The following is a 24857-nucleotide window of genomic DNA, read 5'->3' as shown; positions in this document are numbered from 1 at the left end:
TTTCCTAGTTCAAGATTAACGGGATGAGGCAAGCAGGATAGATTACAGGGGTGGAGGCACTGGGCAGGAAGACTATAGACTGACTTCTCATGAGCTGAAACCAAGTCAAAGGAGGGGCTATTGACATCTAGTACTTTCTACCCTCCAAATTTCCCCTCAATCAAATATACTCTTCCCTGCACAGAAAAGCAGCTTCCAGCAAAGTTGTTTTGCCTGTTTGGCTGTGAGAAGCACCACAGATGCCTTGATTACAAGGCAACCACAGGTGACAATTTCTACATTTGTCTTGCTTATTTGTAGCACTGCAGCTCAGAGAGAATCTGGTTTTCTGAACTTACTCCTTAAATCTCATTCTGTCACTCTCCCATAGTGAATCCTTTTTTCCTGCCCAATTGCTTTGGTGGCTGACAACATAAAATCATCAAAAAATACAAGGTGTCAAAAATCCTTTAGATTCAAAGAAGCTTACTAACTAAATAGACGCACTACAGTAGCAAGCACTAAAATAAAATAAAGAGATGACAGCCAGGGATATTTAAGAGATCGTTTTCAAGCTACCATTAAAGGGAAATATTCTCAACACAAAGTGACCTTGCTTCACAGTTCACAACTTGCATAAATATAACAAACCAGTGGAAGACCTACATATTCATTCCAGTTCACACAGGATGGGGGGTACAGTGGGATGATGATGTTGAGATCCTGATTAAGAGAATATTAAGCTCTTGTTCCCAATTATCAGCAGAGTTCTAGGTGGTTAGGCAGGGACTCTTCCACTGCAAACTTTTGTATCCCCCAGTGCAAAACAGCACTCACTTTCCTGCTGTGAGGATTAATAGGGACACCCATTTACAAAAAAAAAAAAAAAAAAAAAAAAAAATGCAACGAACAGTCCCATATTGACATAAGTGGCTTATTTCCCATTTGTCTCATTCTAATTGCAAAATGAGGGAGTGGGAGGTGGGTAGAAATTCTGGTTATTAAGAAGCTCTAGCCAGTTTTACTGTTTTACTATAACTGTTTACTGGCATTTTGTTTGAAGGAGGTGAGGGCACTGCCAGGAATGAAGGTGTTATTGCTTTGGACAGAATACAAAAACTGTGGCAACCCTACTCAGCACCAAGAATTTGTGCAGAATTTTTCAGGTTGCAGAATAGAAGTGCACTTGGCATCTGCAAAAAGGGTGGGTAATTCAAAGGAAAAGAAATGAAATCTGGGATCTGGGCTGTCTTTAAGGAGGACTCATAACATCATAGCTAGGAAGGATCACAATGTTCACATGTAATGAGCCTCAAAATCCTGACCAGGGCCCTCCCTGGTGGCGCAGCGGGTTAAAGCACAACACTGAGAAGCTAAAGCCACTTCCGCATGAGTTCGATCCCCGCCTGCCCCAGAGGTGACCACATGGCGTGGCAGACCTCTCCTGACCCGCCCGCTGCTCCCCTCAGCAGTGTACTTCGCCGATCTGCCTGTTCTGCTCCCCACTATCTCTGGTGAAGCCTCTCACCGCCCCTGAGCCTCTGGCCCGCACCCCAGTTCTGTATGCACAAATAAATAAATCTTAAAAAAAAAAAATCCTGACCAACCCACTGGGTGTGTGCAGCATCCGGGCACACACCAGGACCCTGCCACTTCAGCCCTGCCTGGCCCTTCCAACAGGACAAGAAGGGGAGCCGAGGTGCCAACGTCTGTGGGCCTGCTATGTTACCTGCAAGCTAAGCTCCCTGAAAACAAGCATCTGTGATCTCATGAAGTTGTAAGTTACAAAGGCACTAACATTATTCTAAATTGCTTCTGGAAATTCCAAGGTGGTTCTCTCTCCTCTAGAAGGAAAAAAAGCAGTAGAAAAGTAAGTACAAATTTGGGGGATAAATGGCTCTCTCCCTTCTTTCTTTTTTTTTTTTTATTTTCTTTCTCTCTCTTTTTCTCTCTCCCTTCTTTAAAGCAGAGATGAGGGCAAGTGGCACCTGTGCACCCATAAATTCATTCAAAGAAGTTCAGCAAATGTCAAGAACTTCTAAGTGGTTCTTTCTATTTACTGTCACAACCAGTCTTCCATATGTGGACTTCACATCACCACAAATCTAACAGGGCATTTTAAGAAGATGATAGGAAAGGGGAAAGGTCCCATTCAGGGTCACCCTGCTGTTAATATGCATGCGACGAAAACCTTTCAATCTCCTCCAAGGGAGCTGTGGCATTTGTGAGGTTCAGTGGATAAGATTTCACTTCTGGAGGAAATCCAGTTTAAGAAGCATACAATTATAGACTTTCTATCTGTTTGATAATAAAAGTGCAAAAGTAAGTTTTTTCCTTCTGCAAAAATCTCAAACTTAAATTACAACTTTACAAATCTTAAAAACATAAGTGAAAAATACTTGAACTCTCAGCATGTAGGGCAGCATTTCAAATTCCCGAGGGCTGGCATCACCAGTTCTAGAAGCTGTCCGGTGAATGTCAGTGTGGGGAATCAGGTGTATCGGGGTCCTGGCAGGCAAGAGATCTGGACGACCACACAGTTTCCCAACACTCTTGGGCTCGCCTGTGGCACCCTGCCAGCGAATGGAGACAGAAAATTCCAGGACTCCAGCAGTTACAGATACACGTGTGATTTTAAACGCTCTCATTCCTATTTCATTACCAGTTAACACCCACATCCAAAGAGAAGGGAGGGAAGAGCAGATGGGTTCAGGAATGTGCCCCAGACACTGACCAGAGAAGGGGCTAGAAAGGCCCTTTTTTGGAGCCTCCCAGCGGTCAGCACTCACTCATCTAACACTGACAAGCAGCAGTCCTTCCAATGGGGTGCCAGCTGGGGAAACCCTTCTCTGGCCACTCAGCTCAGCCTTCTCATTAAATTCAGAGTGAAACCAGCTGCCGGGAAAGGAAAAGGGTGACCCAACACGGCTCTGGAAATTCCTAGTGAAAAAAATGAGCTGAGTGTCTGGTTCATGGGAGATCAGAGAGAGAAGGCAGGCTTCAGGAAAGCATGAGGCGGGCGAGGAGACCTGCTCTGTCCTGGCAGGAAGCAAAGGGGACTTTGCAGGAAGGCACTGGGTCCTCATTCCAAGCCCCTCAGCCCCACTGCCGTCAGGAGGGAAGCAGGTGAAGGCAGGTACAGGTGAGGAGGCCAGTATTTTCCTACCCAGACCACATTTTAATGGGGAAAAGAGATCAATCCTCTACAAGAATGACTGAAATTACATCTGTGTAAGTATATAAAAAGTGCTTCATGAAGCAGTTAAGGTTAAAAAGCGTTCTTTAACACCTCATTTATTTTTTTTTCCTGTCACCGAAACCTAGACAAATAACATTCAGAAATTATATTGAAATATAGCTAATGTGAAATTATTTTGAAAATCAAAAAACTTTTAAGATAATCAGAGTGGCTGTTTCTCTTGTGCCCTGATCTTTCTGCTCCTTGAAGATAAAGGTATCTGTGATACAGTTTGGGAGACATAAATGAACCTCTCTTTGGCTTTGATTTCATCGCTTTAAAAAGTCAAGAATGCTGCTGCCAAGTAACTACGTGATTGGAAACCCTAATAAAGCCAACATTATTTTTTTCTGTAGAACTGGCTGTTGTCTTTTACCTGAAATGAATTAATCTGTTGAATTAAAGGTTGGTTTTAAGACTTAGTAGGTGCTAACAATTGGTCTCTATTCATCCTTTGTTTCTCCAAAGTCAGTAATTTCCTCCAAGTTCACTGTCATATAAATTCACAATGTGCTAATCAATGATTCTCTCAAATGTTAAGTGTTATGTTTCCCTTAAGCATATTGAGAAAGTGGGCCCTCCCTGGTGGCGCAGCTGGTTAAAGCACAGCTAAAGAAGCTAAAGCCACTTCCACATGAGTTTCATCCCAGTCCGCCCCAGAGGTGACCCACATGGCGTGGCAGACCTCTCCTGACCTGCCTGCTGCTCCCCTCAGCAGTGTACTTCGTCTATCTGCCTGTTCTGCTCCCCACTCTGTCTCTGGTGAAGCCTCTCACCACCCCTGTATCTCTGGCCTGTACCCCAGTTCTGCAGGCACAAATAAATCTTTTTTTTTTTAAAAAAAGAATATTGAGAAAGTATATTAAAGTACTACTAGCAATGCTGCTTTCAGTCAATGCTGATGAGAATTTAGAAAAACAGGATTGTTTTCTAAATTACTCACTTGTGCCCTTTCAACTAAATTTTTAACTTGTACTTCTGTTTCCATGAAAAATTTGAATTCTCTAGATTTCAAAATATTTTCAATTCAGGTAACAAAATAATCTTTGCAACATGTTGCCCTTGGAACAAGTCTCCAAAGCTAACACACAGTGATCAACTGGGAAGGTACTTGCCTAAAATGCAGATTTCAGGCTCCAGCCAGATATATTAAGTTCCAGGGCACCCTGGTGGGCTTTTCTGGCAGCTACGATGCCAGGCCAGACGCAAAGAGCACTGGCCAACACTCGCAAGTTACTGCAGCACCGAGCTCCTAATGCCCATAGTTCAATCCCAAGCCTTCAGGCAAAGCTAAAAACTATTGTAAAGGTGTTGCATCATCTTAGATACCATTTATAATTTACACTGATTGTGTCAGAATTTCATTTAACCAGGGAGACAGTTTTCCCCTTCAAAATATTCACAGTGAATATAACAATGTGCGAACTCCACTCCGTTGGCAGGGTCTGACAGGCATGACTGTGCCCATCTGCACACAGTCTGGCACAGGGCTTTCAAAGGAGAAGTTTACTGGAGCATGCCCATCCATTGGCTTGGATATTTCTAAACTAGAAGCTTGAGAAAGCAAAGAATTCAAACGGACCCAACATTCTAGGAATATTTCATATCATAATCCATACATGACTAGAATCTAAAAACTAGATACATTTTGACACATCAGTTGATGTCCTCTAAAGAGTATATGTTTATTTTTTTAACCAGGCAGACTCTGAATATGAATAATCTGTTATATTATTTTATCCTAAAGTTTTCATTCTGTATGAAACTCTTAAACCCACTTTTCAGTGTTACAATTATTATTATTATTTTATTCAGCAACAGAAAATAAATTTCCTGTAGAAAACAATGGGAAAGGAAGGCAATAAAGCCAAAAATTCAAAGTGGATGTTCAAGTATTAAAACTTTTTTTAAAAGAACCTCTTCATCCCAAGAGTGTAGTTTTTAAGGTTTTTGTGTTTTTTTTAATAAAAGAAATACAATCACAGAACAAAACATTTGAAAGTCACAGTCACCACCCTAAGAAAGCCTCTTCACCCATAAGACCAGAATGCTGCAAACATGGCGTCCCTCAGAACCCTGACCTTGCCTGTGGTCCAGGTAATTATTAAGTATTCGGGATTCGGTCACTCTGTAACATGCACATAACCTAAGTTTTGCTTCCTACCTGTTTTGAAGGGCAGACAAAAACTAATGCATTTTATTTACTACTGGGGAAAAAAAATCCATTGTTCCTACCCAAATCCTCCCTTTCAGGTACAGGCACAGTGTTCAGCACACTACATAAAACAGCTCACTTCATCCTAATAACCTCCTGGTGCATCTACTGCCAGAGAGGTGGCAGTGGTGAGAATCTGCTCTGGGTCACATGGGCAGCTAGTGACAGCACTGTGATTTCAAAGCCACCCATCTGACCCCAAGTCCCGAGCTCAGCTACCTCAAACTACAGACGGGCAGCTCACATTGTTGCCTCATGTTTCCCTTCCTTCCAGCAGGGGCTCATTTCTAAATCACCTTGGCACTGCATTAGCTTTTTGGGTGACTCAGGAATGTCCTCACCAAACGCTTCTGGAGCCTCAGGCGTTAGGAAGTGTGTGCGTGTGCCACATGCAGAGTGCAAGGCAGTGAGGATGACCACTCGCATGGCCCTCGAGGGGCGTGCCATCCTTGGCTTGGAGGGTGCTTCTAGCAAGCAAGACCACGCTTGGTTTTTAAAAGCCACATGACACCTGTGGGCATCCGTTGCTGGCTGTGGAGAGTGACAGAGAACAGAAACTTGGACGGAGGTCCCTGAGCAGACACAAGTGACTCCTTTGGACCATGAGATGAGCTGAGAACTAGTTAAGGGTGCTGCACATTTTCACTCTGAGCCTTCCACAGCACAGATTCAAAACACTAGAATTGTTTGGCTCTGCAAATAGAGGCATTAAAACGAAAACAGCAGTTGAAAGTAAAACTGAGTTTTGGAATTTTGAAAACAGGTTTTAAAAACCTTTTCACAGTTATGCGATGGAGGTCACCCTCCAACTCCAAGTGGCCCTTTGAGTCCAGCTCTGTTTACTCCCTTCACTTGGCTCCTGTCAACTCAAGTGGCACAGATATCCCAGGTTCCAGTAAACACACGGCTCTTTTTAGCACTGGCAGGACTGCTGGAGGAGAGCTTGGGGGAGGTTTGTTGGCCCAGCCCTGGCTAGAATCTTGACCGAGAGGCTGTGATTGCCCAGGGCCTGGCCAGGCAGTGGCAGGTAATCAAGGTGAGAGACCCCAAAGGAAATGGCCCTGCATAGGTAGCCATGAATGTCCCCTTATTCCATCTACAGTCCCAGTCCTTGGCAAGTTCTTGCGTTCTGTTTAATGAGAGTGGCCTGCTGCTTCTTCCCCTGTCCTCCCCCTTAAATTCAAATATGAGCTCCTTCACACGCCAGCTATGTCTCATTGATTTCTTCATCTGTAGAACATATAATCACAGCGTTCCTCTCAGGAGGCTACTCTGAGGCTTGGTTGGGGCAATATGAAGGCAAAGACCCTAGAAACAGCTGGCACCGTCAGGAAGGATATAAGCACCCGGAATGACAGCTGCTCCTCAGGACCAAGGCACTGCGACAGGGATGCGCTTTGTCCCATTCTCTGACAGCTCCCGCATCGCTGGCTCTTCCATAACCTGGGGGAATTCTCTGAGGAGCTACATACTCTGCATTCTGTCTCTTTCTGAGCTTTGCAGTGTTGTACTTTTGCAGGATGGTCAATAGTTTTTTGGCTTTGTTTTATCTACCTAGAGAGACCTTCAAAAACTCCCAGAAGCAAGAGACCCTTACACATTCTTTAAACTAGCTCAATATCTTAGGCAGGGGAGCACATTCAGTAAAGACCAGTGTCAGTGTATTTTGTTGTAGAAATACCTTAGAAATGATCTGGTTTGACACCTTCACTGGATAGATGAGAAAACTGTCCAGAACCTCCACCCCCAAGGAAAAGTTCCCCGCAGTCCGTGAGCGAGTGACCTGGACAGGAATAAACAAGAGCTTTTCACTCCCAGTCCAGTGCCATTTCCCCCACAAAAGGTGTTGTCCCAGGTCAAGACACAGCTAAATGACTTTGCCTTTCTACAGACTCAATGGTAAAGGAGAAGGTTACAGCTACTATGTCATTTTTCAAAGAGAGCAAAAGTCTTTATCCACTGAAAATGTTCTCTCAATTTTTAGCTGAGCCTTGAGTGTACCAAAGGGCAAAAAATATTTTGCTCATTTGACTGTACATAAAAAGGCAAGTGTGGGCCCTCCCTGGTGGCGCAGCGGGTTAAAGCACAGCACTAAGAAGCTTAAGCCACTTCCGCATGAGTTCGATCCCCACCTGCCCCGGAGGTGACCCACATGGCGTGGCAGACCTCTCCTGACCCGCCCGCTGCTCCCCTTGGCAGTGTACTTCTTCTATCTGCCTGTTCTGTTCCCCACTCTGTCTCTGGTGAAGCCTCTCGCTGCCCCTGAGCCTCTGGCCTGTACCCCAGTTCTGTATGTACAAATAAATCTTTAAAAAAAAAAAAAAAGGCAAGTGTTACTAGAAAATATACCCTATGAAAAGTTGTTCTAGACACTTTCTATATGAAAAAAAAATGATGGGAAGTTCTGGATAATGAAATATACTGGTTGCTGTGGTTAATGTGTCCCTTCAAAATTCATATGCTGAAAACCCAATGTCCAGAGCATTCATGAATGGGATTAATGTCCTCACTAAAAGAAAGAAGAAGAAAAGAAAAAAGCCACATAAAGAGCCCACCCCATTCTAACACACAGGGATGTGGTAAGAAGTCGGCCAGCCAGGAAGGGACCTCAGCTCACCACAAGCTGGCCACACCTCCCCGACTGTGGGAAATACCTTGCTCACAAGCTACCCATTTGTTAGCAGCCTGAAAAGGTGAAGACACTGATTATCTACCAGGCCCAGTTTCTAAAGACTGAGACATATCAAGAAGCCAACAGGTACCTACAGACTATCGCTCTGGGCATCAGTGACCACAATTCTGCATTTGTGCCAAATCTCCCAAACTTACGAGGCCAGACCCAACTCAACTTATTTCTATGTACCCATAAACAATGCAAACTTCTCCCTAAACTCCACCTTTCCAGAAACTAGTAAGCAGGTAAGTCTAACCATAAGCATTACCAGTAAAAATAAACGTAAGGTACCACACTGGAAAACCATAAAGGCGAGACTGACTCACAGTCTCACGGCCAGAAGCCAGTACACATCGAATCGTCATGCCAACAATTGTAGATGTGCCACTTGTGGACACAAGGCCACCATGTGGCGCCAGCATGACCACAGACATAGGGTGCAGAGCAATGCAGGCTCTATGGTCAAAATCTCCAATTATCCATTTTCGTAAGAAGAAAATACCAAAAAAGTATTGTAAATTTTTAAAATTAACTTTCTAGATATATTTTGAAGTCAAAAAACACTAAACTCAAGCTCCTATACTTTCTATTCTATAATGTTATCAGATTGAATATATCAAACTGCCTTTCTTAACTTGAATATTGTTAATCAAATATTGGCATATTCAATCTAATACAGCAGTAGGGTCTAAGCCTTGGGTCACTGCTGGCAACCTCAGGTTTGGGTCGTCCAAGGAAATGATCTCTTTCATAGTGAATCCTGGGTTAGAAAAAAGGAGGATTTGGAGTTCATGATTTACTGCAGAATAATTTATGAGATGTCTGAAGCATGCTGTGAAAAAAAAAAACGTCTGATATTTAAGATTATTTTAAAACACCTCCCTTGCAAAAAGCACTGGAGGTGTGGCAGGTTTGGGCCTTGCTCCTGCCTGGGGGACAGCTGAAGTTTTCAGCAGTTTGGGGCAGGGATCTGGCCAGGCTTCAAAGCTTACTGGGGCAGGCCAGCTTTCCATGCCCACGGGGCGCTCTTGGGACAAGCCTGCACCTCTGTTCCTGGCTGGGGCCTGAGCACTCTGTTTGCCCTTCAAGGTTCCCCGCTGCCTGAGGAAACATGCTAAATATTTCCGTTAAAGGACCACTGTGTGGAAGCAACAGGAAATAAAGGTTTACTCCAGTGACACCCCGCTAATAAAGAGGAGGGGGTCGTATCTGAGAATCAAGCTTTCCAAGTGACTTGTTATTTTTGCCAGATGTTTGTAAAGGCCTGTCTTGTGCACAACATTTCTGGGGTGTTTTGTTTTCAGAAATAAAGAGGACCTGGTCAGAAGATATAGTCTGAGCATTAGAAACGAACTCAAATTCAATGTGACATGTGGTGAGTAACCTCTTCAGAAACATTACCTTTAGTTTACTTTTTTTTTTGAGGCATAAGTGAAATTAAGTATTGTACTTTGCAACTTCCTAGAGGAAGTATGATGAGTTCTTTAGAAAAAAATCTACTATTATCATCTCCTTAAAAAGGTGTTAGAATAGAGAGACTTTACTGGATCCATATGGCCCAAATAAAAAAACCAACCAACCTAGAATCTGAGGCACCCTCAGATCCTGCCATAACCTCTTTTGCCAGATGCCTGCTCTCCTCCCTTCTACCACCAGCACCATTTCTTTTCGACTGAGGCACCATGAAGAGGGCACCCTTTCATTCTATTGCACAGCTAAGCCTTTCCAAGCTGTGCATATGTCTGAAAATTGTTTTCTCTTTCTCTTCCCAGCCCCTACATATGAGGGCTCAGATAAACTACCTCTTTCAAGGGCACCTATGTCCTCAAAAAAGATGGGGTGGATCTCCAATCCACCTGGACATGGCAACTGTGTGTTTATCACCTTTATCTCTTCTTCATATAGGGAATCTGTACACTTTTATTGGTAATTTATCTATCTGCCTAAATTTCTCCTGTCTGCTGACTGCCAGAACAATAGAACTAGTTCAGAACAGGAGTTTCAAGAACGCATAGAGAAGGGCTGAAGCAGGGAGGTTCCACCTAAAGAAACTCATGGTGAAGGGGCCTCCCTGGTAGCACAAAGTGCAAAGTCTCAGCACATGAAGCTATAGGCAGTCACTACAGCAGGAGTTGGATCCCCGGCCAGGGAGCTGACCCACATGGCACAGCTGACATTTCCTATCTCTCCTGCTGCTCCCCTCAGCAGTGTATTTCAGTCGATCTGCCTGTTCTGCTCCCCACTCCATCTCTGGTGAATCCCTCTCACCATCCCCCACACCTCCAGCCTGTACCCCAATTCCTGTATGCATTAAATAAATCTTAAAAAAAAAAAAAGAAATATGTGGTTAAAGTGGGGGGTTGCCGATTGGCAACAGAGCTGAGATTTGGCCCTAGTGTCCCAGCTACTGTCTATGGGGAAAGTGCTTTTCCACTCTGCACTTCAACTTCCTTTTCCACAAAGTATGAAGTAATAAAATCTACCTTTGAAGTTATTATGGGAACTGAATGTGATACATGCAAAACTTCACATATATAGAGAATTACAAGCTCTGCGTCAACCATTATTGCTCTTCCCAAACCCCGCCTACATCTTTTATAAATAGTTCCTTCATTTAAATCTCCTTAAATTACCTGATTCGAATGTGCCAGGCATTTACTGTCAGGATTCCAACATGCTCAATAAGTGACATTTTCTTTTCCTCATCTTCCCTAATATATGGTTTTCCTACCTAAGAAAAACTTGCTGCTCTAAAAATATAAACCTTTACTCCTCAGTGCATAGTTACTTCCATATCATTTCAAGGTTCAAGTTGTATAAGTTCGCTACCCAAATTATGAATTTTTGGCACCGTGTCTGATTTACCCTGCACTTAAAGTTTCCGAATTTCTCCTGGACTTTCAGGGTCATAAAATCTTAAGGATCCTCACAGATCAGCAGCCAGCTTCTCCAAAATGAGTTCCACAGACCCCCTGCTGAGAAGGTAGCAGGTGCACAGCAGAAACGGTGTTCTTGAGTTTAACAAGTTTGCCGCATCTTTCCATGGCAATGCTAGTCTTCAGCGACACATTTAGGTACCAGACCAGTCATACCACAGAGAATCCTCTGGAAATTCATCATAGCAGCATTCCACTAAATGATTTTGGCCTGTCCTCACCTGCAAGAACCCAGTCCGACTTATCCTAGCAGTCAGACTTCCAAAACATAACCCTGGATGGGGGTGCAGGAAGAAAGAGAAGAACTCACTTTCCCAAGATGGTTTAGTACATGGCAGTGCTGGTTTCAAAGCCAGGGCCCGCAGTCCTTGCCCCATCCCCTCTTCTCCAGTGCAGAGGTCCTCTAACCTCAGCCCACAGCAGGGCTGGCTCAGGAGCAGAGTGAATCCTGGCCCCAGGTATTCTAACTCAGTGGTTCAGGGTGCAGGTCTGTTAGGCCCCAGGAAGCCTCTTTGCGAGCTGCTGCATAACCTCTGCCAGTGGTGGTACAGCGGCTGGAGAGTGGAGACTTAAAAAAAAAAAAAGAAAGAAAAACCCTAGCAGGAATCCAAGGCCTTGATGTGGAAAAACACCTAAAGACAACAGGGTGAACAACTAAAAGTTCAACGCACAAGCTTTACCTGATGGCCAGGCCTACAGCCCATGGTCAGGGAACTACAAAACTGGACAGTGGGAATCGGGCTGGATCTTAAAGGGTTGGGAAGCCTGAGAAGGAAAGAGAAGAACAGGGGTGTGGTGTGGCAACATACATCTGAGGAGGTGTGAACCCACATTCCTGAAGCACGCACAATGTTGTTAACCAACATTACCGCAACAGAAGATAAAACCATTTGAGAGGGAGTGTGAGAGTGGTGGGAATTGGGAAGAGCATTTCAAGTGGCAACAATGACTCCCACTATCTAAGTATCTGTTTGTAGAATCACAGCCTTTTGGAGCTGGTAGGGACCTGGCCTGCCTGTCTTTGGAGAGTGGCTGGTTCTTACATTTGAATATGGGTATGACTGTTATTTCAAAAATTCACAGCAGAACACTTAATGCAAACTAGAATAGCTCCTCTCCAAATAAGTGCTTCAGAGGAGCTAGCAAGTGTCTTGCTGCCGTCCCTGCGGGCCCTCTCGGCTCAGTACCTCAGCAAGTCACCTCTAGTCCCTCACACCAGCCTACCTCTTCCGCTTACTTGCAGGCCTTCACCTGACATTTAGATAACATGAGGTAGGATGACAGATGAAAACTGCCCTCCTGGATAAGACAAAGACAGCATACACTGGTAACTCACAGGATAGGCCAGGAGGCAAGCAGAGGCAAAGAGCGTAGGCCCTTCGAGGGAGGTTATCAGAGGAAGAGGGACACAGGAGAACTGAGGGTACAAGAGCACCTACTGTATGTCAGGGTTCCCCCCAGCCGCACCCTGTCAGTCTCAACCAGTCCATGGAGATGGAACAACGTCTTCCTGCACGTGGACACCAAGGCCCGGGAAGCGCAGTGAATCACCCATGGTCGAACACTAGCAAACACCAACACAAGGCTTCTAACTCTGCATTGTCTGAATCCAAAAGTGGTGAACTTAGGTGATGTGAGTTCATCTCCTGAACTTACAGGAGACTCGAAGAAGAGAGGCGAAGACCCTGTCACTCCCACCAAAATCAGCTAAATCAAGGTCGGGTTACATTCTCCCGTCTTTTCCAAAGGCTTATGATTTAAAACACGATGAAATCATTAAATAAATCTGAGTCATGTACAACATACATACACTGTAGCTATGTATTTGTCTAAATGTAAAATATCTAAGTAGCATAAGGCTCTAAATTAGTTATGTGTGTGTGTGGGGGGAACCATTTGAACCATTTGTTTAAAAAGTTATCACTGCTGTTAATACATATTACACCTTTGAAGGGGGGACAGGGATCTGAAACACCATCTTCCTTTTTCCCTTTTCTCCAGGATGTTACACAAAACAACAGAGAAGTGGGGGGGAGAGGGGAGAAGAATGTGGCATTTCAGTGAATTTATGAGAAATAACTCGCAGACTCAAAACCTGGAGCATGGCTTCTAAAAGCCACTGAGATTGGTTCAAAAACATAGAGAAAAGACTAACTTGGAATTCAAGTGTTTCACATCAGACAAAATGTTAGTATGAGTAATTACAAGCCAATCTACTTGCCTACCATTGTTCTATCAGCTTTCTATAGGCTTGTATACTGCTCATCACCTTTTACCTCTGAGGATAACCACTATTCTACATAGAGACTTCTAGAAATGAGAAAACTGACCATACCGTTCAATAATGAATGGAAAACTAGAACTTCAACATATGTCTTTAGGCTCCAGAGCCCACGTCTGTAACTGCTGAGACAGAAGAGCTGTCCTGTGGCAGATGGACAAGACTGTCATCAAACCATTTTGGTGGCAAAGATGAAAATGGTCCAAATGCACAGGCGAATGCTATGACACATTCAGTCAATGGAGCAAATTCTAGCTATTTGAGACTGGGAGGCAGCTCAAAATAGGTGGAGAAGATTTCTAAGACTATGGTTAAATAGAAAAGCCAGGTGCCAATGCTGTGGCTGGCACGGCGTCATTGCATAGGGAAAATGTACATGCACACGTATTTATCAATGCCGAGAAAAGTGGGAGCCCAAGACTGCTTCAGAAGCAAGAACTGGACACCTGGATAAGGGAGAGGTGGAAGATTGCTTTTTCATTGTAAACTTTTTTCTAATTTTAAAAATTCTGACCATGGTTCTATAACACCTATATATTTAAAGCAAACTCAATGATAGGAGAACTATTTGAAAAAGAAAAACCATACTGCAATGTTTCCTAACTAAATCGCAGCAGGGAGGGCAAGCAGAGTCGAAGTGATCAGAACAAATTCTCCATTCTTAGAGAGAAATGAATAACTTCCTGTAATGTTTGGAGCACAGATTTCAAAACACTTAGAATAAAAAAAAGAAGAAAAGATGATGCCACCCATTTTCTTCTACTAAGATACTAGTTTCTTAAGTATGCAGTGAATAGACAGCAGGAAAGAATTCTCTGCAACATGGTTTTTAGGAAAGCCCTAAAAAAATGAAGATGGCAGGTAACGATCCAGCAGAACCACTGTTTGGCTAAAATAGCAATGGGTATGTCACCTTCACGCCACTGAAGAAACGGAGACTCTCGTGTCCTACAAAACATGCAAGGCATCTCTCGTTGCCAAATTTAAATGGGGGCATTATTTTTAAGTTACTATAATTAGTTCCCATTTGTCTATGAATCAGCCTTTATGAGGCAATAGCATCTAAGCCCCATCAGATGAAACCTGAAGCAACATCATCTCTGTTTATTATTTTGAAAAGAATGAGAGGGTGCCAAGTTTCCTGCAACACCCAATTCAAACACTGAAATTTGGAGGACAGAATGTCCTGTTGTCCATGTTTGAAGATAGGAATATATTTCCATCTAATACAGCAGTCCCAGGTTCAGCTGGCAACAGGAAGGAATTGAATTCCAGAGCTGGAATAGGACTTAAGTACTGAAGCACCTTTCACTGCTCATATAGGATTATATTTACATTTTAACCCCTTAAGTGTGGCTTTTTTTTTTAAAGGGCCCACATTTATGAAGAAATTCAGAAATGTTTTTATCTACAGATTATCTGCCTACCTGACAAGAACTTGGCAAGTGCAAGTCTTTAAAAGCTATTTTTACATTCCCTGATAGCTGGCTTTCATAATTAATTCTCACAAACACGGAAGAGCGTCACCAAATATGAAGGCAGGGGGCAGGGGAGTGTCCACTCCCAGTGGGCCTCTCCTGAATGGCCTGGCCCTCCAAGGGGCTCTGAAATCAGGCTTGTAAGCACAGCAGAGGCTTACGGTCCCTGAGGGAGGCCAGCTAGAGCACAGGCAACTCAAGCAGGCAGACCCAGGCAGGGAGTTAAGCTGGAGCCCCAGGAAGTCCTAAGGAATGAGAGGGGGTACAGGCATGATGCGCTTGCTCACAGACAGCATCAGTTATCAGTACAAACTGGGGGGCCGGGGACACCTGAGTGAGGAGTGTGCAGGGGAGGACGGCACCATTCCTTTGTTTCCATATTTAGATACCAAAGACTGAATATGTTTCACATACGTTCATGACAGATGTGTGCAGGTACCCCTGTTATTCTCTATGGCAGGTACCGTAAAAGAAGATTCTGGGTTCTGCTCCCAGTTTCCATTTTTACTAACCAGCTTCCCTTCAGCCGACTATTTTAATGCATTACCATCTCTTCCCCTCTCCCCAGGAGGACAGGAGGGTAGGGCATAACACTTACTGTCAGTTTGTAGGCATTCTCCAAGAAATTTTTTTAGCTTTTAAATTTTAGCAAACATTTATATAACACTCTATGACAGGGTTGAACTGCTGGACAATTCGTACTTTAAACAACTCTCTGACATAGGTACTATTACCGTCCCTGTTTCATAGACAAGAAAACTAGGCCCAGAGAGGCTCAGGTTTACATAACTGGGAAGTGGGGGGTTGAACTTGGCAGTCTGACGCCAGTTTGTGAAATCACACACTGCACTACGAAGCCTATCATCATAATCATTGTTACTGATTATGAATATCCCCATAATAATCGCAAATCCACAAATGAGGAAATGAAGCTCAGAGGTTCAGTCATGAGAGAGCTGAGATATTAAAGCAGCAGCTGGTGGGGGCCAGGCGATGAAGCCGGCCATGGACCCCAGCCCCGTAGACCCGGGTCTGCTCAGCACAAAGTGAGGAACCCTCCATCCACAAACACTGACTCAGCACTTCGTCTGCTCTAAAACACTATTTTTAAGAACACTATTTTTTTAAGAAGGTGGTATTGTTGCTCTCTGGGAACTGAAAGGCTTTCCTATCACCTCAATGTAAAATCAGCCCCACCCAGGCTCCCCAGGGCCGAGTTGGGGGCCCTACACCGAGCAGATGTCCCGTGAGAGTTGATGCCAACAAGAATATCAACAAGACGACGATGACAGGAATATCTTAAATGTTGGGATAGTTTCAAAAGGGAATTAGACTTCTCAACTGGAAGGGAGGAAGCCAAACAGGGCAGAGGCTGGCAGTTTTTAAAATTGTGAGCAGGTGTGGCCTATCTCAACAGGTGGTACACTGAGGTCCTCCCCTGTTCCCACCAACCTTTCAACTCCTGAGCAAGGGTGGCCAACTCATTCAGGTTCGGGAACCTTCCCAGCTGGCTCATGTCCGCCCAGCTGGTCACCCACAGGGCAAGTGTTAGGTGGTATGCTTCACCTGCCTCCCCCTTCCCCTTGCAAATAGAAGACTGGATATGTCTTAGTTGGCTGGATGGATGGAAGGGGCAATATTTTATTATTCCCAAATGCACTATCTTTCGCTATGCAAGTGTTGCCAAGCACAGGCCTGCACTGCTAAAATGACTATGTGAGAATCATTTTAATTAGTACGCTCATTGTTTGTATGCAAATGTACATTCCTAAAGCGGGTCCTTTAAAAAGCTTCCCTAAATCAACATCCCTCACTGAGATTTTTCTCAGTAAATCCTTTTCCATAGTAAAGAGATAAATTTCAGCCTAGCTTGAGTGTTAGTGACCCTGAATTTGTAATAATGGAGTTAAGATGTTTTCTTTCATGGTCCTGGCAAGTGTAAAATGAGAAAATGCCAGGAGCTTCCCAGTGTTATGATAGAGCTGATCCTTGATGTACTCATCCTGAAACAGGATGGGAGACCCAGAGAGGGCATTCTCCCAGGACTGAGCTATTCTTGCAGAAATGTGGAATGGCCCAGCTGCCTGTCCCTCCCAACCCCCACCCTGAGTCCTCAGAGTCAATGTAGAAGGACTTTCCAACCTCCTCCTCTTCTCCTTTTTTCCAAGTAGATGTCAGAGATTCAGCTTCTGGCTCAGGCAGCCCATTCTCTCTGCTAGCCCATCCCTGGCCTGTTCCCTTCTTTTGGTTCTCCTACTCAAGGGCTGGGCGGCTGGGGTCCTGTGCCTCTGCCTAGGGGGAGGACCAGATGCTCCTAGAGAATTTGACCCTGGAAGCAATCAGGCCAGGCCCAGCCCAACCCAGCCCAGCCCAGCCCAGCCCAGCGCTGGTGGGAGTCTGCAGCACTGGTCTCTTAGGGAGTCAGGATGGGAAGAAAAGTTCTGGGCAGTCATTATGACTGAATCTTGTCCTGTCACTAATTCAGCCCTACCTGGTTATAGCCCAGAGAGTCAGTCACAACTTAAAATTAGAGTGACCGTTGCCCTCCCTGGTGGCGCAATGGGTAAGGACACAGCACTGCAAGCTAGCCTCAGCTGCCTCAGTGAGAGTTCGAACCCAGGCTCTGGAGGTGACCACATGAGGCGGCAGACCTCTCCTGACCCTCCCACTGTTCCCCTCAGCAGTGTACTTCCTCGATCTACCTGTTCTGCTCCCCATTCTGCCTCTGGTGAAACCTCCCACAACCCCTGCACCTCTGGCTTGTCCTCCATTTCTGTATGCATAAATAAATAAATCTTTAAAAAAATTAGAGACACCATGATGATGAGAATGAGAAGCAAAGTTCTCAGAAGGGCAAACAAGGAATCAGAGGTTATCTGCGCTTCGAGAAAAATGTGTGTGGTCCAAGTAGGGTGGGGTGGCCTGAACCAGGCAGGCGCTGCCCTTAGCCTCAGAATGCTCTATTTGTATGTCTGGGTCCATGAGAACAGAACACAGTTCAAACTGCACAAAGGACAATAGTCTGTATCGGTCCAAAGACAGTCAGAAAGTTAATAATGTCTGGGATGAGTTGAAATATGTCAGAAATGTGAATAGCCATTGAGGGAGGTTTTCGGTCATTTTTCTTTTTCTTTTGAGCTATGACCAGAGCAGGAAGAGCAGCAAATAGGCCTGTCGTGGGAGCTGGTGTAGTGTCACAGCCAGTAGAGATAAGAGGCGGTTTCTCTCCTGTACAGTTTTCCACTTCCTCCATTAGAAAGAACTTTCTTCTCACTGGGAAAAGCAACTCTGGTAAAAGGTGACTGAAGCAGAAGACAGGTGTGGGGCCAGAAGGAGCGCCACACCACTGAAAGTCAAGCCGGTTTTCAAGCTCAAATGAATCACACTCAAAGATAGCCAAAGTATGAGCAGCTGCCCCAGATCAATCATTGCCAGTAATGCTTTAGAAACCTCAAAGAAAGGAATGATGATCAAAGATGAGGAAATAGATCATTAACAAACAGAAGGTTCTAGAAGTTTACACCAATAAGCTTGGCCATCAATGTCCCAATGTCCAAAACAAATCTAGCCTGGGATAGTAAGCAGATGAATACCTAAGAAAAAAGTGTTGATTGCCAAGAACTGGTCCAGGTTCACTAGGAATGAACACCAAATTAACTAATTCCCTTTATTAGGTTTGTAGGTGGTTCAGCTGAGTTTCACTTCACTTAAACTGGGCTTTAAGAGACTTCCGTGGTATTCTGGAGATGATCAAAGAAATGAGCTGTTAGGCAGATTTATCATACAGAGGTGACTGAACTCAGGCATGTGGATTTAGACCCATTCTGCACACTCTGCTCACCAACTGTGTCTACCAGTAACTCATAGGGAAGGGTCACCACATGACAGATGTTGGATTTAAAACTTCTTTGCGGGTTGTAAGATGAATCAACTCTGACAAGATAAAATTTAAGAGTAAACACAAAAGTAGTCCTCACACTGCTGGGGGAACTGGGAGGGGACTGTATTTGAGTCGAGCACATGCTCCAATGACTCAAGAACCTGAAGTGGTTACTAAGAAGAGGTCAAGTCTCTGCTGCATCCTGGCCCCTATAGTACTCCTCAGCGAGCTTCAGGGTGGAATCTCAACCCAACTCTGGGGCCTCCCAGTGAGCCCCTTTTAATGTTCTCATTCATGACTTCAGTCCCCTGGCACCATACGGAAAAATCACATACACCTGGACGATAATGCAGGGTTGGAGCTCAAGAGAAGTCACCATTCCGGATATACCTCCAGGTCATCGTTTCTAAGTGACTATTAGAAACACCTTCTGTCAACACCTGCTCTAGTCCAAGCTGGTTCTGTCTCAAAACTGCCATTCTTAAAACTAGCCATCACAAGGACCACTGCCAGGTGGGTGGGCTGGGATGTGGCTGTCAGGGGCAGCTTCAATTTGGTGACACCCTTATCACCCAGTGACCTGTGACTGACAAGATCTCAGATTGGAAACACCTGGTGTTTGTGCCTTCTTAGCTCATCGGGCAGACCAGTAGCTTTGGAGTTATTTTTTTCCAAGGAAGAGGCTGTCCCTGAAGGAAATGAGCAGATGCCAAGCAGAGAATATAGCAATCAAAATGCTCCTGACGTCATCTAAATCGTTGGCTGATGGGCTTCCAAACTCAATACCTGGAACTCAAGACTAGCGCAGGGAGAATCATAAACGGATTTCCACATGGCTGAGCGCCAAGAAGGTCCAAAGTGGCTTCAGAAATCCCCAAAGACTAACATCACTATGCATGTTTAAAACCAAGGGGTTTCTGGGCTAAAGGGAATGCTGGACATCATCTAGTTTGAAAAACGTGAGGGGGCACAGAAGTGCTGCGTTTGGGGTGCGGGGGAGCGCTGCTGCAGAACTCCCTGGAGGAATGGAGACTGAAGACCCTGGCCTTCAAAATGGGCGATCTCCACACGCACGGTCTTGTAACTTAACACAGGAGCCCAAAGGGCCGAACCAGTCGCACCCCAGTGCTCAGCGAGTGACCTGGCCAGTCCTGAAACTGACCCTGACGTACATGGACCAAGAGTGCCAGGGAGTGAGTTCAGGCGGTCCATGGTGAACTGCAGCCAGGTGCACGAAACTGTCATTCCTGCAGAGCAGGCAGGAGAACGAGCCGAACCCCACCTTTAGTCACACTGAGACTTAAGCCCTAAAGACAATACACTGAATGTCAAATATTGCCCAACAGCTTAGAAACAAGGTTTGTAGATGGAAAATATGCAAACAGGCATTTCCAGACACTTCCCCCGATATCCCAGTCACCAAGGGAAGGGTCTGGAAGACATCCAACTGTTTTCTATGTATAAAAAACTGGTCTAGGATGGTACAGACATCCACTTTCTCTCTCCTTAGTCCTCCCTGTGTCTGTGCTCCCTCGGTTCTTCAGCTTGCTCCAAGAAGGAAACTTCCACTGTGCACCACCCGTCTTTAACACAAGCTAAATCAGGACAATGTGGAGACTGCAGCAGCAGTGACAGCTGCCAGAAGGGGACAGGCTAAAGCAAAAAGCACTGAATGTTTGAAACCACAAACTCTGAATGCGCAATTTCTCTATTTACTTAGAAACAGTTGCTGATGCTTAGTCCAACCAAAGATAAACTAGGACAAACCCGGAAAGGGAAGAGGAAGCAGTGAGGTAAGAGCTGCTGTAACCCTGGCAGTCTGCAGAGGAAAAGCGCCTTGTTGTCAGGACACAGCTTTCCTCTCTACCAGAAAAATGAGATAACGCACACTGGATGGTGACATGAGGTTGTAGCGGGCAGAGCAGAGTTAGAGCTGCCTCTTCGTGTGCTCACAGACGTCACCACAGATTGTTGTGGTCCAGTGGCAAGAACGTGGCCTTTGGGTCCAGGGGAGGTAGATTAGAGACCTGGCTCTGCCCTGAGCAAGGCCCTGTGCTAGCAGGTCAGACATGCAAGCTCTCCTGAGTGTCAGTTCTTTGAACTAACATAACAGAGTTGCAGAAACTGATCTTGGGGTTTTCTGCCCATTCTAATTTTCTGCTACGTTACTAACTCTGCAGCAATGCAGTGCTGCCTCCATCCAGCAAGCATTTCTCGAACACCGTCTGTATGTCAGGGCCTCTGCTGGGGACCTGAATGGTCTTGCCCTTCAGGAATCTACTGATCAACACATAGCAGCAGCCTGAAAACAAGTCTCCAGAGCCCAACAGGAAAGATGTGTGGACAGGGTGAAAGGTCGGCTGATCATGCAAAGAGCAATCAGAAAGCTTCCCAGGAGTGATGAGCAGGCCAGCACTTAGAGAATGCCATAACCAGGTGAAAGGCAGGGCAAAGGGATAATAAGTGCAAAGGCAGGCAGGAATGCCAATGAGGCAAGACCCTGGGGGAGTGCTGAGACAAAGGGCCTCCGAGCCAGGCCCAGAGCTACTACTGCTCTGCAGCTCCAGACCCTCACCTTTCCTCCTGTTTACCTCCCCATCAGATGCCTGCACCGACACTCTCTCGGGGGTGCTTATGCCAGTGCCAGGCCAGCCGCTCAGCAACCATGGATCCTGGCCTCCCTCCTCTCCTTTAGTCCCCGAGTCACAGCCAGGCCACACCTACTACACCTGCGGCCTCCTGGGTGGCTCAGCAGGCCTTGCTTTCTGCTCTCCCTCAGCAGCTAGAGCCCAGCCCCTGTCAGCTGTTCCAAATAGTTTCCATCTTTCTCAGAGTCATAGCCCCACCCCAGCCACCCCACTCAGGCTCAGATGATTCCCGCCTCCTTGGTTCCTGGGAATGACTGTCCCAGTGCAGCTCCCACAGTGACCCTTCTGCCCACCTGTCCCCAGCTCCTTCCTAAATAGCTCAGGCCAAACTGTAGCTATCATTGCTCACAAGTACAAAAGAAAGTAAAGAGACTCTATTAAGAAACAGAAACCAGAGACATCCACCAGAGCAGGCGGCTGCCCATGCACATGTCTGGGCTCTGAAACAAGTGCCCCTAAGTGGGATGAAGCCTATGCCTGCAGTGCACGTGCCAACAGCATTAGGTAAAGGTCACCAGCTACTCTGTAACTGTCGGCTCTGTAAACCAGCCAACAAATCAACCCATTTGATGTTGAAGAGCCAATCCAAGGAACTGCAAAATACACAGTATCTTTAGGCTTGTGAACAAAAATGCAGCTAGAATTCTGCCAAGGGCCTTTCTCTAAGACAATGTCCAGACCTTTGCCAACCGGGTCTCTGGTGCCCACTATGCTCTTGCATCCACAGTCCATTTAAAGCCATTCCAAGCAGCACTGAGTCATTTCAGTGCCATTTATTTTTTAAATAAATTTCCCAAAACAAGCAACATATGTAACATAAAAAGATACACTCGGTATGTTTAATATATAGTGCATATTCACTGTACTGCACTGTGTACACGTGACGTATTTATTTTTCCGTGCTCTGTGTGCCATGATAAGTTCTCAGCCAATGAAAATAAGCACAAGCCACAGGCTCCAGGCGACTGCCGACAGCACCAGGTGAACACCCCTGGCCTCCCTGGCCCTCCGGTGTTCACCGTGTTCTACAGCACATTATTTACTCTGCTGAGGCCACTCTTTCTGCCATTTATTTCTCATAGTCAACAATTTTGACTCACAATGTCCAAGAGAAGGTACTAAACTGGTGTTGGATTCCCCACAGGGAAATAACAGGACTGTAGACTACAGGAAGAGATTGCAAAATTCCAGTGTTATGGTGGGCCTGCCAGTGACCGTGAGGCAGCTTATCAGCCTGGGAGCATCAATCATGAAGTGCCAACAAGGTCAAGGCCCTTCTGCCTGCTTCACCTCTGCACTGCCTACTTAGAGCTACAGAGTCTCTGCCAGTTACGCCACAAACCCATGAGTACAAAACTCATTACACTTAGTTCTTCTTTGGTGCTTATTACAGGGAACCATGAGTAATAATGAAGACGAGAGGAAGCCCTGTCCACTGAGATATGGTCCCTCTGACCCACGGAACTTGCTATCTGTCAGTACTCCAGAGTTTGTGTTCAAGTTCAGCTACCTGTGACTGAAGCAGAAACTTCTAGACCGTTAGAGCTTGAGGAAAACCCAAATAAGATCTCATTTTCTCTAAGAAGTAGACAATGTCCAGGCCATTCTAGACTTGAAGCGGCCTGCAGGTGGCCACGGCGAGGACCCCAGTCACCCATTCCCGGCCAGCACTGCAGGAGTCAACGATAAGCTTTCACAGACCCAAAAAGCTAAAAATGCACACGTATTCAGATGCTGTCTCCACTCTCACCAGCATTTAACTTTCAGAAGTTTCCAGGATGAGCTTAGAAGGAAAATGGCAGTATTCAAAGAAACAGAAGCTGTTACTCACAAGAGCTCATAAAACTGAATGATCTCAATTCAGTTCACATGCTTATTAAAGCTTCAGGTTGGATTGATGGTTTTGAGTTTTGACATGAAGTTCCTTTCCTGCAGTCCACCAGATACTCTGGGAGACACACGGCCTAAAGCACTGATAGCTGTTTTATTAAAACAGCAGGGATTTCTGTTGTCCAGTTTCCTATTCTGTCTGCTTATTGTGAAAAGGGGAACAGACTAAATGTCCAGTTCCTTCAAGTTCAGTAGTTCAGATCCATTTGAAAGAAAAAAGTGGAAATATTTAAGAGCAAATATAATTAGTAAATTTGTATAAATGTTCCCAACATAGTATAATTTTATGAGCAAACTACATTATGCAGGGTACATGATATGTTTCAAACCTAATATTATGATTTGATATTTGCAAAGAATACAAAAAATTTTATTATTGCTTTCTTTCCTTCCCCTCTTACTTGAAAATGCACAAATCAGTTTAAAGAAAAAAAAAACATATTTGTTTCACTACTTTACTACTCAAACCATTTTTCTCCCTATCATTTAAAACTAAGGTTTTGTGGCCCTCCCTGGTGGCGCAGCTGGTTAAAGCACAGCACTAGGAAGCTAAAGCCACCTCCGCATGAGTTCGATTCCCGCCTGCCCTGGAGGAGACCACATGGCGCCGCAGACCTCTCCTGACCCGCCCGCTGCTCCCCTCAGCAGTGTACTTTGTCGACCTGCCTGTTCTGCTCCCCACTCTGCCTCTGGTGAATCCTCTCACCCTCCGCATCTCTGGCCTGTACCCCAGTTCTGTATGAATAAATAAATAAATCTTTAAAAAATAAAAAAAATACAACTAATACTCAAAAGGAAGGACACCAAAATGGTATTTTGCTGAATTTCAAAATCCCTCATTTTTCAATGTAAGATTTTAAACTGAAATGCTAAGTCAGGGGTTACTAAGTCAAAAGCCTCAGAGGGCCTACAGGTAACAAATGGAGACAGAAGCAAACCAGAATTCACACATCCTCACAAGAGAACAATGCAGGGACAAGGCCTACACCTCTACACACGTCACAAGGCTTCTCGTCTCCTCTAGAAAAATGTTTCACACATACAAGCCCTGCTCCGCACCCACTTCTTTTATTTTAAGCCTGAGGCTGCTACTACCATTCTTTCAACCCCCCACTGCCCTATCTGTCAGGGGCACAGGAAGCTGCCATCACCTTTTTTTTTTTTTTTTACTCCTGACTCACAAAGAAGGAAGCAGGAAGAAGAAATCCTGCCTCCTACAATGAATTTCTAGTTAAATTTCATTCTTTTTAATCTTTTAAAAGTTTCATTCTGTGAGGGAAATCAGGAAAACTAGGAAACCAAGGAAAACCAGGGTTGATGTCAATTGCCGTGGATACCATCCCACTGAAACCTTCATTTTGCCATGAACCATTGAACACAGAACACTCATCAGAACTCATTTTCCAGAGGTCAGCACTCATGAAGAATATTGTCCTTGGATTAGGAATGTCTTGAACTTGTGTAAAAATGAAGTGAGGGTTGCCTACTGCCCAAAAGCTAGGAAACAGCGCCCATGGGGATGTCCCTGTCACACTGGCCTCAAGAGCCATACTGGTTTCTCTGTCTTTTGTCATCCCACACAAGATCTGAAAAGACAAGCAGGAGGAAAAACACAAGTGTTTTTCAAAGAACAAAATC

At 45.0% G+C, this 24857-nt stretch overlaps 1 protein-coding gene across 33 annotated transcripts in view; it reads right to left on the bottom strand.

The window, feature by feature from the left end:
* Positions 1–24857, bottom strand: part of SORBS1 (sorbin and SH3 domain containing 1) — a 205724-nt gene that overhangs the window by 129660 nt on the left and 51207 nt on the right. The window contains exon 3 of one of the 33 annotated variants that reach the window (XM_012723539.1): positions 7114–7215. The exons of the other annotated variants lie outside the window; for them this stretch is intronic. The gene's annotated coding sequence lies outside the window, so the exon portion shown is untranslated. The remainder of the gene's footprint in view (positions 1–7113; positions 7216–24857) is intronic. 33 annotated transcript variants of the gene reach the window in all.

The sequence above is a fragment of the Condylura cristata genome, unplaced genomic scaffold (genome assembly GCF_000260355.1).
Source record: "Condylura cristata isolate star-nosed mole 26May11 unplaced genomic scaffold, ConCri1.0 scaffold00011, whole genome shotgun sequence".
Taxonomy (NCBI): domain Eukaryota; kingdom Metazoa; phylum Chordata; class Mammalia; order Eulipotyphla; family Talpidae; genus Condylura; species Condylura cristata.
Note: the sequence above shows the minus strand (reverse complement) of the source record. Positions and strands in the feature narration are given on the sequence as shown.